The sequence below is a fragment of the Homarus americanus genome, unplaced genomic scaffold (genome assembly GCF_018991925.1).
Source record: "Homarus americanus isolate GMGI-L3 unplaced genomic scaffold, GMGI_Hamer_2.0 scaffold40856, whole genome shotgun sequence".
Lineage (NCBI taxonomy): Eukaryota > Metazoa > Arthropoda > Malacostraca > Decapoda > Nephropidae > Homarus > Homarus americanus.
Window position 1 is genome coordinate 204,652 of NW_024734615.1, and position 16,796 is coordinate 221,447.

Sequence of the window (16,796 nt, forward strand, 5' to 3'; positions counted from 1 at the left end):
CAAGAGAGAGAGAGAGAGAGTGGGAGCGTGAGAGAGCGTGAGAGAGAGAAGAGGAGGACAAAAGAGAGACAATGAAAAGCCAAGAATAAAAGAGGACTTAGTGGAATATACAGGCATGAGGGCAGAGAAATTGGAGGAGTGAAGGAAGGGGGTGAGGTGGGTTGAAGTGAGAAGAGGCAGTGGGGGTACAGAATGAAAGAGTGAGGGATTGTTACAAAAGGTAGGGGAGGGGTTAAGAGTGAGGGGATGGGGCAGGAGGAGGGGAGGGGAGGGGGGGTTAGAGGAGGGGAGGGGAGGGGAGAGTGAGGGAGGGGAGGGGAGCAGGGGAGGAGGGGAGGGGAGGGGAGGGAGGGGAGGGAGGGGAAGGGAGGAGGGGAGGGGTGGGGGCAAGGGGAGGGGGGAGGGGAGGGGGGCAGGGGGGGAGGGGAGGGAGGGGGCAGGAGGAGGGGAGGGGAGGGGGCAGGAGGGAGGGGAGGGAGGGGGGGGTTATGAGGGGAGGGGAGGGGCAGGAGTGAGGGGAGGGGAGGGGGGTTAAGGAGGGAGGAGGGGAGGGGAGGGAGGGGAGGGGGGTTATGAGGGGAGGGCAGGAGGAGGGGAGGGAGGGAAGCAGGAGGAGGGGAGGGGAGGGGGTTGGTGAGTGAGGGGAGGGGAGGGGGGGTTATGAGTGAGGGGAGGGGGGCAGGAGTGAGGGGAGGGGAGGGGGGAGGAGGGAGGGGAGGGGAGCAGGAGGAGGGAGGGGAGGGAGAGTGAGGGAGGGGAGGGGCAGGAGTGAGGGGAGGGGGGTTATGAGGGTAAGTTGGTATTTTGCTTCATATAATTGTACAGCATTTCCTCTCTCTCTCTCTCTCTCTCTCTCTGTAAATGACCCACACACAACCACACCTTCTCCCCACACACACCCCACACCTTCTCCTCCCCACATACACACACACCCACACATCCTCCTCTCCACACACACACCCACACCCTCTTCCCCCCCACACACACCCCCACCCCTCCCTTACACACAAACACTGTCCCTCGCTCCTAGTTGTCATTTCCTGAGCACAGACCAATTAATTCCTCGGTCTGGCCGCTGGACCTGAGGAACAGTTCATCGTCACGGCTCACTGTCTGTTGTTGTACTGTAGGACTTGTAGGTGGGCGGCAGTGATCAACCTTCCCCACTCCCCACCAAGGGCTTACGGAGGGGTTGGTGGGGTGGGGTAGTGATTGAGGGGTGTTAGAGATTAGGGGTGTTTGGGTGGAGGGGGGGTGGGGATTGGGGGCGTTGGTGAGGGAGCAGGTATATAATGGTCATAGACAGTGAAGGTATACAGACAATATACATAGACAGCAAAAACAACCCCCCTAAAAATACGGTCTAAAACCCTACATATTTCATGCCATCATATTACCTGCCACACTACCGTGTAAATTTAATTAACCACAGGTAAAAATAACATCTCATTTTAACCCGGTGACAATAACCCGAGCCTCACACTATTATCAGAAGCGACATTTACAGCATGACTGAAATATGTTCTGATGATTCCTTTTGATTAAGTAATTAACCTCAGTAATGATATGCATACAAATTATAAAAGATAAAAATGGAAAAAAAAAGTGTAAAATTTGAAGGTTACTTGAAACATACAGTGGTGGTGGTGGGTCTGAAGTTGATGAATTATAAGGGTGAATATTTTGATTGTTGGCTGTGTGTGTGTGTGTGTGTGTGAGTGCAATTATACAAGATGCAGAGGGAGGAGGGAGGGAGGGAAGGTGAGAGGATTAGAGGTTGAGAAGGAAGGGAGATAGAAGGAAGATGACAGGGGACAATATGGAGAGGATGAGAGAATGGGAAGGGAGGGAAAGGGAAAAAATATCGAGATGAGAAGTTGGGAAGGAAGGAAGGAAGAGGGGGGGGGGGCAGGAGAGAGAATGGAAGGGAAGGAAGAGAATGACAGGAGGGGAGTGAGAGTAGGAACCATCTTGGTGTTTATTAATGAGCCACAATCTGACCACCAACTGCGGCCACCCACCTTTGTTATGTCTCGTCCCTCTCTTATTACTTGCCCCGTGTATACAATGTTCCACAACACCGCTGTATTTATCTCATGTGTGTGTGTATCTGTGTAAGTCTATGCCTCTGTGTATGTATTTGTATCGGTATCTGTTTCTGTATGTATATGTATATATCTGTATATGTGTTTGTATCTTTATATATGTGTGTGTGTGTGTGTGTGTGTGTGTGTGTGTGTGTGTGTGTGTGTGTGTGTGTGTGTGTGTGTGTGTGTGTGTGTGTGTGTGTCTATATATGAAAGAGAACCTATACGGGATTCCTTGAGATAAGAATAAACTTAAAAAGACATAATTGCTAGATGAACAGAGATAATTAGTATTCACCACACACACACACACACACACACACACACACACACACACACACACACACACACACACTCATACTACGCTTGGTGACAATTAAAAGAAAACCCGCCTCTGGGAACATTGTGAGTCAGGTTAAATATATTTATGAATTCAAACAACCGCTCACACATAGCCTCCTAGCTCCCAACCCCCTCCCTTCCCCTCCCCCTCAAATAAAAGTATGATTTATTTACGAGTAAGTTGTGTGATGGGCAGAATGTTTCCTCTGATAAATGTTTTGCCAACACTCAAACATTCAACACATTTTTCTTTATTCTTTATGGCAGCGCTAGGTACAGGAGTTTAAAGATGAAATGACCTATATAATAATAATAATAATAATAATAATAATACTGTAATAATAATAATAATAATAATAATAATAATAATAATAATAATAATAATAATAATAATGTTCCATCGCTAAAACATTACATATTTTACAGTATAACATTTCAATATAACGTAATATTTTTTTTTAATATCTAAACTTTTACGAGATAGTATTGACAACACACGTAAAAAAATATTCTTATAAATGTTGATGTTAAATTATCGCTCATAGCATATCATTAATTATATAGATCACAATAAAAGTTTCAGTATTTAACGATAATTATGTGATATTTCTAAAGGGCTTGTCATTTATCACGAAGTGTAAGCATTGGTAAAAAGTGAATGATCATTTTGATGTATTAATCACAAAGGGGAATAGAGGCTGACGGTCAGTTTAGGGCAGTGTGGATATTGTACACTGTGGACTGAGCTTCTGTACACAAGGGAGATAGAGAATGTATGTATGTATGTAACAATATATGTATGTATGTATGTATGTATGTATAAAACTGCATATATTTTTCCTCGCTAAATTATTCATTGGTAAAAAAGTGTAAAAAATATACCATTGACTTTTACCAGAGCGTAAATTATATTCCAATAGCTATGTGTGGTAAAAATAATAGGTGTGACAATACCACTTTCCATAAGAGTTACACGTTATAATGAATAGACGATACTAATAATATATATATCTCCCTATTGGATATATTTTTTGGGGTGTTACAAATCTTTTATTAATATTCAAATTTGTATTACGGAAAAATTAGTTTGATATTTTTTATTATTTTTTTTGAACAAGGTAAAAAAAATCATCAAATATTCAGTATATTTTGCTTTATCCATCATGGTTGTGGTGTTAGATGTATATACAGTGTATCTTTTGGTAGTGAACCTGAAACCCATTTGAATCCTCACAATGAACCCAATAGATTTTTTTTTACTGAACCCTTAGAACCGACCTTAGAATTCCTCACAAACATTTAAGATCAGTAAAACTTAACACAGAAATTACTCTGAAATACTTGGCAAGGTTTTGAAGCGGTAAGGTCAACTCCAGCTATACTTGAACAGTGAAAAACATCTATTTGACAGACTATATAGAGATGAAACCCTGTTATATCGAGGGTTAGTTTAAGATATGAAACCTTCATCTAACGGATTACATGGAAATAGAAGTCCGTTATATGGAGGTTTCAATGTAGTCTATTGAACCACTATACAAACGTTTCCAAAGGTTTCAGGATCTTTTAGAAAGAACAACAGGTGGATGTATGTAGCTATGTAGGTAACCGAGCGGCAGCCGAGATACCACAGGCGGAACCGCATCTCACAGGGGGCAATAAGCAATCAACTTTACACGTCACCAAAGTTTTAATTGGAATAGTCTTCACGTCCTGACCAGTGTGCAGGGGAGGAGGAAGGGTTGGAGGGAAGGAAGGGATGGAGACAAGGAAGGAGGGAAGCGAGGTTAGGTTAGGTTATTCCAAAAATGTTCACAGAGTTATCACAAAGTTCACATACTTCTGAAGGTTCAACAGGTGTTCACTGAGGCTGCACGGAGGTCATCAACGCAGGTAATTCTGTTAGGTTTGCTGGGGACGGGGGGAGATGATCTCATATCCTCAGAAACCAAATTATTTTTAGCGGGAGAAACAAAATTGGGAAAGCAATTTTGTTTACACTGTTGATGTGGCGAAATACTTGAGCTAGTTGACATGCTAGGTTGGGTTAAGTTAGGTACGGTTAGGTTAGGTTTAAATAAGAACAAAATAAGCGATTTACTTGAAGTTATTATAGAGGCGAGTTAAAAAAATCACTTAACCTTTTGAGTCCTGAAGGGTTAAATTCGTTGTCAACGTGTTAAACCGTAGTCATCGAAGGGTTAAAAGAATCATCTCTCTCTCGTAAGGGAAGTTTGTTGATGGTTAAAAAAGATCGTGTAGGAGCAGGTAACAAGCAAAGGTGAAGAGATCCAGGTGAGGTGAGTGCCGGGATCAGTGACACTCGGCCCACCTAAGTAGCATTACTCGGAGACCATTTCCTCGTTACCCCGCGCCCAACGACCCATTCCACCAAGAGTAAGTAACATTCCTTTCCTGGGGGAGGGAGGTGATGCAGACGTTGTGGGAGAAGGGGAAGGAAGGTGGGTGTAGCGTAGTTGGGTGGAAGGGTTAGGGGGTGTAAGTGGGTGGAAGGGTAAGAGGTATTAGTGGATGGAAGGGTAGGGAGGTACAGTACAGTTGAAAAAGAAGAACCTGTAGATATGAGAATGAGGAGGATGAGGTGTGTGAGTGTGTAAGGTGAGGTGAGGTAGGATAATGAGACTAAATAAGGACATGCAACTGAAGGCAGGAGACTCGACTGGGGAGGTTAACGAGGTCACTTGGATGGATTTAAACCTTCATTTGAGAGGCGGAGATAAGCTACACCTGTGGGAGACATGGGGTAGGTGATGTAGTTAAGGAGGAGGAGGGGAAGGATCTACAAGTGGCCAGAGGATATTGAAGGAGCAGCTGGTGTAGGATGCAGTTAGAGGCGAGGAAGGATCTACAAGACAAACGTGTAACATTACACCCATTTGGATATGCCTGTTGTCACTCGTCATAGGTATATTCAGTCTTCAACCCTTTGACATATACACTGATCTTGAGAAGTGTTTGTTTTGTTATAATTTTGCACACACACACACACACACACACACACGTCAGGCAGACAGGCACATCATCTTTCGATATGTCAGTTTAACATGTGAATGCCTGACCACTGACTACCACGCCACCACACTACCATACGACCACACAACCACACTACTACACCACCACACTACTACACCACCACGCCACCACACTACCATGCGACCTCACTACCGCACGACCACACTACTACACCACCACACTACCACACTGCCACATCACCACACAACCACACCACCACACAACCACACTACTAAACTACCACACTGCCACATCACCACACTACCACACAACCACACCGCTACACTACCACACAACCACACCACGACACTGCCACACCACCGCACTACCACACTGCCACGCTATCACACAACCACAGCACTACACTGCCACATTACCACACTGCCACATTACCACACTACCACACAACCACACCACTACACTGCCACACCACCACACTACCACACAACCACACACTACTACACTAACAACACCACAGACCACGCCTCCACACTTCCATTCTTGTCCTACAAATTGGTGAACATTTGCATGAAAATTCAAACACTTAAAAACCTGATTTTGAATTATTCAGTGTTGGAAGGTACAAGATAATGGTGGTAGTGGTGGTGGGGAGGGGGTTGTTGTTGATAGTGGTGGTGGGGAGGGGGTTGTTGTTGATAGTGGTGGTGGGGAGGGGATTGTTGATGGTGTTGATGGTAGGGATGGTGATTGTGAGGGGGTGGTAGTGGTGAGTGGTGGTGGGGAAGCGGATTGTTGATTGTGGTGATAATGGTTAGATTAGGTTAAATTAGGTCAGGTTAGGTTAGGTTAGCAAAGGTTAGATTAGCCTAGGTTAGGTTAGCGTTAGGTTAGGTTAGGTTAAGTAAGCGTAGGTTAAGTTAGCCTTAGGTTAAGTTAGTGTAGGTTAGGTTAGCGTTAGATTAGATTAGATTAGGTTAGGTTAGATCAGATCTGATCTGTAATGTGCCCGTCACAACCTCAACTGTACACCTGAGTCACTGAGAACCTTAAGAAAAAGAACCATACACCTGAAGTTATGTATAAGCAATGATGAAGTACTTGCTGATGTCTATATACGTACTGTCCTCTGTAAACACAAATGGCAAGGGACTTTGTAAATACCTTGTGGGTCATAAATAATAAATGTTGGAGGGAGAGGAAAGATGAAACTGATTTGCCTGCAGGTGTGTGTGTGTGTGTGTGTGTGTGTGTGTGTGTGTGTGTGTGTGTGTGTGTGTGTCGCTGTTAATTAGAACTTCTCACTAATTAAATGTTTAATGCATGTGTTACCAGTTGTGTGATCTTAACTTTAGTCAAGACAAATACAGTATGACCTCTATTTAACGGACTATATGGGGAGGGGGATATAGTCCGTTATTTCGAGGTTTGTTATATATGAAACTTCCATTATAGAGTGTATACGAGAGTACAGTCCATTATGTCATAGGTCATTAGATGTTAACCTTCCATATAACGGACTATACCCGTTAGTTTGATGTCCGTTAAATGGAGGTTTTACTGTAAACGAGTTAACCGGGAGATAAAGAAAACGAGGAGTAACAGTGTAAATAATGAATGCCTACCCTACCCTACACTAACCCTACCCATACCCCTACCCTACCACATCCTACCCTACCCAACCCAACCCAACCCTACCCTACCCTACCCTACCCCCACCACAGGTAGCGTTAGGGTGTTTAATCATCAGGTGAAATAATAAGTTAGCAGGTCTAATAATGTTCAGGTGATCCTATTTTCATCACTGGTCTATATCTCAGAGGAGCCTGAAGCTGTCGGCTGAAGTGGGATAAGTTTATAATGGTCTTGGCGAAGCTCTTAACGCGATTACTTAGCAGGTGTTGACGTGTGTGTGTTTATGTGTAAAAAATAAAGTGTGTGTGTATTGGTACGACGCCTACATATTGGCATCTAAATCAGTAAACGGGAAACAGTTTAATAACAGGAGACAGCAGGAGGAGATGTGTGGTGGTAGGTGTTGGAGTGTAGTAGTAGTATGTCTTCATAACGTCACCACCCGGGGCACCAACTACCTACCTCCATTGATTCCTTTGTCGGGGTCCTCTGAAGAAGAAGAGGAGGTGGAGAAGGTGAAATTGGGGAGATAGTGAAATTCGGGGGGAGTGGGAGGTAAGGAAGAGGGGTTAGAGGAAGGAGGAAGAGTTTAGACTGGCGAGGCAGTGAAGCTGGGTGGGAAGAGTAGGGACACGGGAACTGCCTCAGCCAACACCATGCCACTGATTCAAGTTGACATTCCTTTGGTAGAGGATGTAAGGGGCAGTCATCAAAGGTTGGGTACAAGGCTACACACTCTTGCGTCTGATGGTATGGTTAGGTTAAGTTAGGTTAGGGTCATGCATAACAAAAAAAATATGTTTACTCTTTGATATGCAATAAACAATCCCAATACCGGACTAATTCTTGCAAGCCGTGTCCGATATTGGGAGAATTCTATTAATGAGAATATCCGGTAATGATAATTCTAGGTCGTCCTCACTAATTAGTAATATTCCTGCGTTTAAACTGGTTGAGGAAGACGAGAAAGAAGGAGGGTAGGGAGAAGAAGAGGAAGAGGAAAATAATAATTGTAAGAAGAAAAATAAGAAAATTAATAAGAAAGAGACGACAAAGAAGAAAAGGTCGAGACATCAACACCAAACCACCGGGAATAAGTAATATACCGCAGCAGCAGTTGTGTAAAAGTCCAATTTCTTCTCAGTTTTACGTGAATCGCGATTATGAATTTTAATGAGACGTTTTCACTCCACTTAACCACTGTGAGTATTGTGGATGTCATCACCGAACGAAGCCGCCTCCCTTTAGGAGGAGAAGGAGGAGGAGCTGTATTCATCAAGTTCCTCATTACACTGACGGAGGAGAGATCCTTCAGGAGTATAATCAGAAGGATCATTAGCAAAGCTCTCCTGTCCTTGGGTCCGTCTGCTGCCCAGGAGTGATAAACCAGCATGATGTTTAGTGAAGAGTAAGTAAACTATGATAGGAGGAGGAAGAGGATGGAGAGGGGGAGATAGAAGAGGTAGAGAAGCAGGTAGAAGAGAAGGAAGAGGAGGAGAAGGAGGTAGAAGAGGTAGAGAACGAGGGAGAAGAGGAGAAGGAGGAAGAGGAGGTGGAGGTAGAAGAGGAGAAGAAGGCCTCCAGCTGGTGTTAAGTGAGTAGTAACTTGGAGGAGGATGTTCAGACCTGACAGGGAGATGTTGTTGCTGCTGCTGATGTTGTACCTGTTGATGTTTTGAGTCAAGGGAGATAATTAGGTTAGGTTAGGTCAGTGATATACCGTCATGGCTTCCACTACTATTAACTAATATTACCTTCCTTTGTGATGTTATAATTCAAGTCTACAGTGAATGGCTACAATACCTCACACAGCGTCATTCATTATCGTGAATAAATGTATATGCGTGTTGCCTTGGTTATGTCACTGTAGAAGAGTGGATACAGCTCTCGCCTCCTGTCTGGGTCGATGGGTCGCGTTTGTGATCTTCCTAGTTCATCCTGTTGTGAGACGGTTCCTGGCGTTTCAGTTTAGGAAGTGGTGGAGGTCTAGTGCAGTGGCGGATACAAAGCTTCCTTCTGTAGCTAAGTCTTTGTGTCCAGTGTGTTAAGAAGGCTCCTGAGGGACGTCGGGACTTCCCTCAGGAGTCGTCAGGCCTATGGAACCTTCTTTGACGCCTATTTGTCTGTTGATAGAGGCTGTGTGTCTGTTGTTTGTTTGTCTGTTTGATTTTCTGTTTGTTTCTGTTTTATTGAGATTTCATTGTCCTTCCTCTTATCCATATGTGTTTATATCCTTAACCAACATGGAAAGAAGCATTAAACACACACACACACACACACACACACACACACACACACACACACACACACACACACACCCCGTTTCATCCTTTGTGTGAATCTTCTCTTGTGGTTTAAGAGAACTCAAGGGTCACTACACTGCTAAGACTTGTGTCGCGGTGAAACACAATGTCGTTATTATAAATCCAGAGAGAGAGAGAGAGAGAGAGAGAGAGAGAGAGAGAGAGGGTATGGTCAGTATAGTGGTGATGAGAATGATTCTTATTTACTTCCAAAGAAGAATTTGAAACCGTATGAATATGTGATATTTTGATTTACATAATAAGTGATTCGAAGATCTTTACATAATCATGCCACTAAGAATGTAGCTCTCTCTGACCGTGTGATCACCCTACCTGTAACTCACCTGATGAGAGAGAATTACCTAACTTAAAGGGAACAGTCAGTGAGATGAACTAAAGGGAAGAATCCATTACGAGTGAGAGAACACTATTGGTTATTACGTTAAACCCTCGATATAACGGACTTCTCTCTCAATATAATCCGTTAAACAAGGGTTTTTTACATCTAACGGATCCTCGATATAACGGACTTTCATCTCTATATAATCCGTTAGATGAAAGGGGTTTGAAACCCCTCATTTAACGGACCCTCGTTATAGCGAACTTTTTACTCCAAATATCCAGTTAAATAGAAACTCTACCTTTATTAGTTGATAGATAGAAATTGAATAGACTTTTATTAACTGGCAGACATGAATAGACCCTTAATAACGGACACAAGGAATTTTAACGGACTTTTATTAATGGGAATATATAAATGAATGGACTATTATTAGCTGACACAAGGAATTTTAACGGACTTTTATTAACGGACATATACAAAAATCCTCCCTCCTTCTCTGACTTAGAAAAAACTAGACAGTGAACAACCCTCAGCAAATATTCTGACCACGGTGTCAGTGCTTAAGATATTTCACCCAAAGGTTTACGATTATTTCAAGGGTATTCTCATTCTGCCGGTACTCGACTCAAGGGGCGTTTTTGTGGTCGAGTTTCTTGTGCCTTTTTTGTGTTTCAGAATTCGATATCTCTTGAAGGTTGAGGGAGAGTTTTTTATCCGCTCAAATTGAGAGTGAATTGGGATTTGTTTTCTTTGGGATTTTGTTTTAAAATTTTTATGCCACTACTACCCTATACATTCCACACTATCACTCCTCACTAACACTCCACCATTCCACACTGTCACTCCTCATTAACACTCCACCATTCCACACTGTCACTCCTCACTAACACTCCACCATTCCACACTGTCACTCCTCACTAACACTCCACCATTCCACACTATCACTCCTCACTAACACTCCACCATTCCACACTGTCACTCCTCACTAACACTCCACCATTCCACACTGTCACTCCTCACTAACACTCCACCATTCCACACTGTCACTCCTCACTAACACTCCACCATTCCACACTGTCACTCCTCACTAACACTCAACCACCCCACGCTGTCACTCCTCACTAACACTCCACCATTCCACACTATCACTCCTCACTAACACTCAACCATTCCACACTGTCACTCCTCACTAACACTCCACCATTCCACATACTCCACAAGGTTGCACTGAATTAAGGAAAAACGTAAAGATTATGGTTATACCTAGAGAGATATTCCTTTGTAATTTACTCAAGGGTAAATTTATATATTTTTTCCTGGGTGTAAAATTGTCGTGTGTATACTCGTTCCTTATGACAGTATTTATAGTACAGACGTGAAGTGTTTTGAGTAATGGAGGCCTTCTATGTCTTTATTTATTTGACCTGTCCTAAAGAAATAAGTTACTCCAGGGCTCCTTCACTACAGGGCTCCCTTTCACTCCAGGGCTCCTTCTCTTTACTCCAAGGCTCCTTCTTCACTACAGGGCTCCTTTACTCCAGGGCTCCTTCACTCCGGGCTCCCTTTCACTCCAGGGCTCCTCCTTCACTCCATGACTCCTCCTTCACTCTAGGGCTTATCCTCCTCTCCAGAGCTCCTTCACTCATAGACAAACGATTGTAAAAGATAAAGTAGTGAAAAAAACGACGACTCGTGGAAAACCAATATTTTGAGGGAAGGGAGTTGAGAGTCTGTAAGAGAGACTAAAGCAGCTTAAGGGTAGAGTCTCCTCCTCCTTCCCTTCCTCCCCTCTCCCTTCATCCCTGTCCCCCCCCCAGTCCCCCACTCCTCTCCCCCCAGTCCCCCACTCCCTTCCCCACCCCCCCCACTCCCCCCCCCCCTGTCCCCTTCCTCCTCTGTTCCTCTCCCCTCACTCTCCCCCCCCTTCCCTTCCCTTCTCTCTCCCCCACCCTCCAGTCTCCCGTTCTCTTCTTTCCCACTCTCCCTCCCCCTTCCCTCTCCCTTCCCCTCCTCTCCCCCTCTCCCCACCCCCACCCGGTCCTTCCTTCTCCTCCATCCCATCTCTCCCTCCCCCTTCCCTCTCCCCTTTCCCCCCCATCTCTCTCCCCATCTCCCCTCCATCCCACTCTCCCTTCCCTCTCCCCCTTCCCATCCCTCTCCCCTCCATCCCCCCTCTACCCCATCCCCCTCCAAAAATAAATGGTTCTCGTCACTGGCAGAGTTTTACAGAGATTTAATTTCTCCCGCCAACTGAGTATCTTTTTCTTTCCCGGGACGAGATGAATTGAAGGAATGATTACAGCTCTCTTGGTCTTCCTTCTATTGAGAAGGAGGAGGAGGAGGAGGAGGAGGAGGAGGAGGAAAAGAATTGATGAACTGTAAGACGACCATGGAGTAATTATTACGACTCTCTTGGTCTTCCTTCCATCGAGGAGGAAGAGGAGGTGTGTGCGTGTGTGTGTGTGTGTGACTATAATAAAAACATCATTCTATTCAAGTAAACAACTGACAGTCAACAAACACAATGGTCCTCAATTCTCTCTCTCCCATTACCATTTTCTTTCTCCTCGTCTTAGAAAACATATGTAAACAAACTTCTCCTCTCTCTCTCTCTCTCAATCTCCGGCACCTCTTCCTCTTATTTTTTATTTCTTCCTCTGTCTTTCTATCACCACCCCCCTCACCCTCCTCCTCCCTCTCACCCCTCACTAAATTACCCTCAGCCACCATTTACCTCTCTTATTAAACAACTCCCCTCTCCCTATAGAAGACCCCCCTACTTCTTCCCTCTCGTCTCACTTTGCTCAGTAAGTACTTCCTTCAAGACGCGGCCCACGACTCTCGATAGCGTCTTGTAAGCTTCCTAAAGACCTGTATTATTCGACACCTGTGGTAGGTAACAACATGGCGACTACTACTACTTATTTATTTTTTTTTAACGTGGCCTCCATCCTCCCACTATAGCCACACCTTCGCCGCCATTTTATTACCTTAAAATTAAATATCCTAATACCCAAGTAGCTATACTAGCTGTGTTGAGTTAGTTGAGCCCCAGATCTATGCGGCATTCAGTGACAGTAGCCTCATAGTCAATATCTGCAACTGTTGTCGGCTTTGGGGCCAATGCTCTCGTTCCCCTGAGGCAGAGCAGAGCCGACCTAAGGAGAGAGAAGGACAGTCGACATCTCATCCAGGCTGTAACAAACTTCTGGGCTGCTGCTTCTGTTCGGATAGCATCTCCGCGAGTCTGGCGTAGAAGCATCTTGCACTTGGTCCCATCCCACCAGAGGTTGTGAACACCAGAGGAGTGAAGTTGCCTTGATCAACGTTCTGAATTCTCTCCCCGTATGCCCTTATCTTGTCGTTCTCGTTCCTCCTGTGTGCAGCATCGCGAGCTAAGTTACGGTGACATGCGGGTATGGGATAAAAAAATCCTGATGTCGAAGAAGGCTCGCTGTCCCCGCGTCTAGAATCCTCAAGCACTGACTTCAACACAGGCTTCGTTGGGTGTGTTTGAAGTCCTATGTTGGAAATTCTCACCATCCAGTGGAAGGAGGGTCGGTTCTACCCTGACATCACGACAGATTTCCTTCAACATATTTGCTGTGAGATCCCTTACTTCGTCATGCCTCATGCATATAAAGCCCACTTTCTTGCACACCATGGCGTGATCGACGTCATAGGAAGAGCCGCACACGCATTGGGAGGGCAAACCTTCTACTGGCCTACCGTACCTCAGAGCAATGGCATCTGTAAATTATTGTTTATTGATACTGAAACCATTTGCCCTTATAAGTAACGTAGTTAACCAGTTCGAGGCGCCCACCTCCTGCGCTAGAGCTGCTTTTTTTTCAAATTCTCTGGTACTTGCAGCATCAGTTGCTGCAATTTATCACTTTGTCCGTGCTGTCGTTCTGTCGTAATGGACCTTCGAATTTTGTTTACTTCACAGGTATCCACCTCACCTGTTGTGTTCTGAGCTATTATGTGGTCAGTGAGGGCTGCCGTGAGCTTAACTGAGTTTTGATGTTTGGTGGCAGCAATCTCCTCTGGATTGGTCAATCTCATCCCTCCCAGTCTTGGTGGTAGTGCAAGGAGTGATCTTTCTGCTGGGGTTAAGTGAGGGTGTTTCACTAATTTGGGAATGAAATTGACACTGATATCTTCTTCCAGAGGGTGGAGGAGGGGTCCGATATTAGGGATAGTGCGCATCAGGTAGTTCCAGCGATGCTTGACTCCATGGGTAAATGCCGCAAGAGCCGCATGTGGCTCTGTGTTAGCAATCTAGACAGAGCTTGGATTTCCCTAACCCACTCACACACCTTTCCCATTACGTATTCGGTCTTGAAGTCCGTCGTGCCGATTACTGCGCCTAGGTGTCTTTAGCCACCCTTTGTTATTTTGAGCTCACTTCCACCAAACACCTCCATTGCCCGTTCATAGTGTTCTGGCTTCACAATGAGGAAGGACTTGCTGGCGTTTGGGTGGTACCCTATTTGTGGACCTCGTGATGTTACCAGGTCCCACCAATTTTTGATGTCCTCCACTTTTCCTGCTCCTGTAAGGTCATCAGCGGACACCACTTGCTTGACCTCGGCTGTTTCAAATTTTATTGTGTGTTGGAGCACTGATAGGCGTACATTGCCATTGTAACCTCTTAGAGCCTTGTTGTTTACTATATAGAGGTCTGGTTGATTCCTATAGGTGTTTTCAACACACATTGCAAAGCTTGGACACTTGACCTTGATGTTGTGCAGTGCGGCCTTGCGGTTAAGTATGTTGAATGCGTTTGAAGCGTCCACCAGGAGAACGGCATCACAATAACTCTGCTCAAATATCGTTCTCATGGCGTGAATGGCAGCTTCCCCTCCAGCCTGGTGGCCAGCACAAACTTGCAGGTTCTCTGCTGCTGCCCTGACATCATTCTTTACCACCTCCATTATGCATTTTCCGATGATCCGCCTCAGCACTTCCCCCACCCCTATAGGCCTACATCCTGGATTCTTATCCAGGGGAATGAGGCGGCAGGCCGTCAGATCATGAAGGTGTTAGCAACACGAGGTTTCTAGCTTTCTTGCAAAGGCGGCAATAGCAGTGCATAGATCACTTGCTACGGGGCCAAACTTGTTGGTGCTGAGGATGACTCTCCAGCCGGTTGCATCCAGACCTGAAGGGCCGGCCCCTCCCTGAGTTTTCAGTGCCGTTTTCCATACCATCCTTCCTGTTATTTTCTCGAACAGGAAAGCATTTGGTGGGATATAGTCACCCTGGAACCTGATGCATTCGTCTTTACTTGCAGGGGTATGTTTTTCCTTCAGTTGTTTTAATGTCTCTCTGTTTATTGGCATCACCCTAAGCACAACATGGCATCGCATTATACCCACAAAACAAACTAAAATATTTATAATTTATCTTGTCATCATCTTCCTCAGCACCAAATGATTATATTCGTCAGGCAATATTTACAAGGGAAATAAATAATGAAATTACTTTGATTAATCCCAATATTTGTTTTTACTGTAACTCGGAATATTAAACAAAAAAATCCCATTGGTTTAAAATCTGAACATGTAGTGAAGGAAAATAAATTTATACCATATTTTTTCCTTCACAAAAATATAGAAATTTCTTTCATACGTGACTTATCGGTCGAGAGAGAAAGTGTGTGTGTGTGTGTGTCTGTGACGGGAGAAAGGGATGCCAGCTAATTGGGTCTGGCAGATGGGCTAATGAGTGTAATTAAGTTATATTGTGTTCTAAGGGAACTAGGATGGTTCAGCGTCGTAATGTTGTGAGAGGGGAGGTGGTGGGAGGGGAGGGAGAGGGAGGTTGTGGGAAAGGAGGTAGGTGGTGTGGAATGGTAGAGATGAGGGGAGGGAGGGAGGGAGTAGATGGAAGATGTTGGGGAGGGAAAGAGGTAGATGGTGGGGAGAGGGAGGTAAGAGAAGTAGAAGTATATGGAGGGGGGGGGGGGGGTAAATTATGTTCAATCTGTTTAAGTCACCCCTTACAGTGAAACATTCAATATAACGGACTTCTCTCTCCATATAATCCGTTAGATGGTGGGTTCATATTTAACAGACCCTGGATATAACGGACTTTCCTCTCCGTATAATTCGTTAAATAGATGTTTTACTGTAGTTTAATAATGTATAACAGGGTAAGGAAATTACCCCTCCCCCCTTTGTTCTCGTCCAATGAAAGACTTTATATATTATGTAGCGTAAATTTAAGTATTTTTCTCGCTGAGTTGTTAATAAAATTTTAGAGGTGAATTTTTTTATGGAGAAAATTAATCTTTCACTGAGTAAAAATACTTAGTATAATATTTATTTGTACATGACATTACAACACCTCTATAACACCTGTTGTCTTGTATAACACATGCATAACACCTTTGGTCTTGTATAACACCTGAGGAACACCTGTTGTCCTGTATAAAACGTGAGGAACATCTGTATAACACCCGAGGAACATCTGTATAACACCCGAAGAACACTTGTATAACACCTGAGGAACGCCTGTATAACACCTGTTGTCTTGTATAACACCTGAGGAACACCTGTATAATATATGTTGTCTTGTATAACACCTGAGGAACGCCTGTATAACACCTGTTGTTTTGTATAACACCTGAGGAATGCCTGTATAACACCTGAGGAACTATAACACATAAGAACATAAGAACATAAGAAAATAAGGAGTCTGCAATAAGCCGGTTGGCCTGTGCATGGCAGCTCCTGTCGAGAGTTACTACCACTCTCTATCATCCATGAATCTATCTAGCTTCCTTTTGAAACTTTCCAGAGTTCCAGCACTTACTACAAAGTTGCTAAGCTTGTTCCACTCGTCCACCACACTATTTGTGAACCAGTTTCTTCCTATCTCCCTCCTGAGGGACACTTGTATAACACCTGCATAACACTTGTCGTTTTGTATAACACCCTATGAACACCTGTATAACACCTGGGGGACACTTGTACAACACCCGAGTTAGACAGACAGATAAAGAGAGAGGGAGAGTCAACATCTGGGTGCTCATAACTGCCCTAGGAAGACACTCATCTCTCCCACATATTAATTTGTGTGTCACCA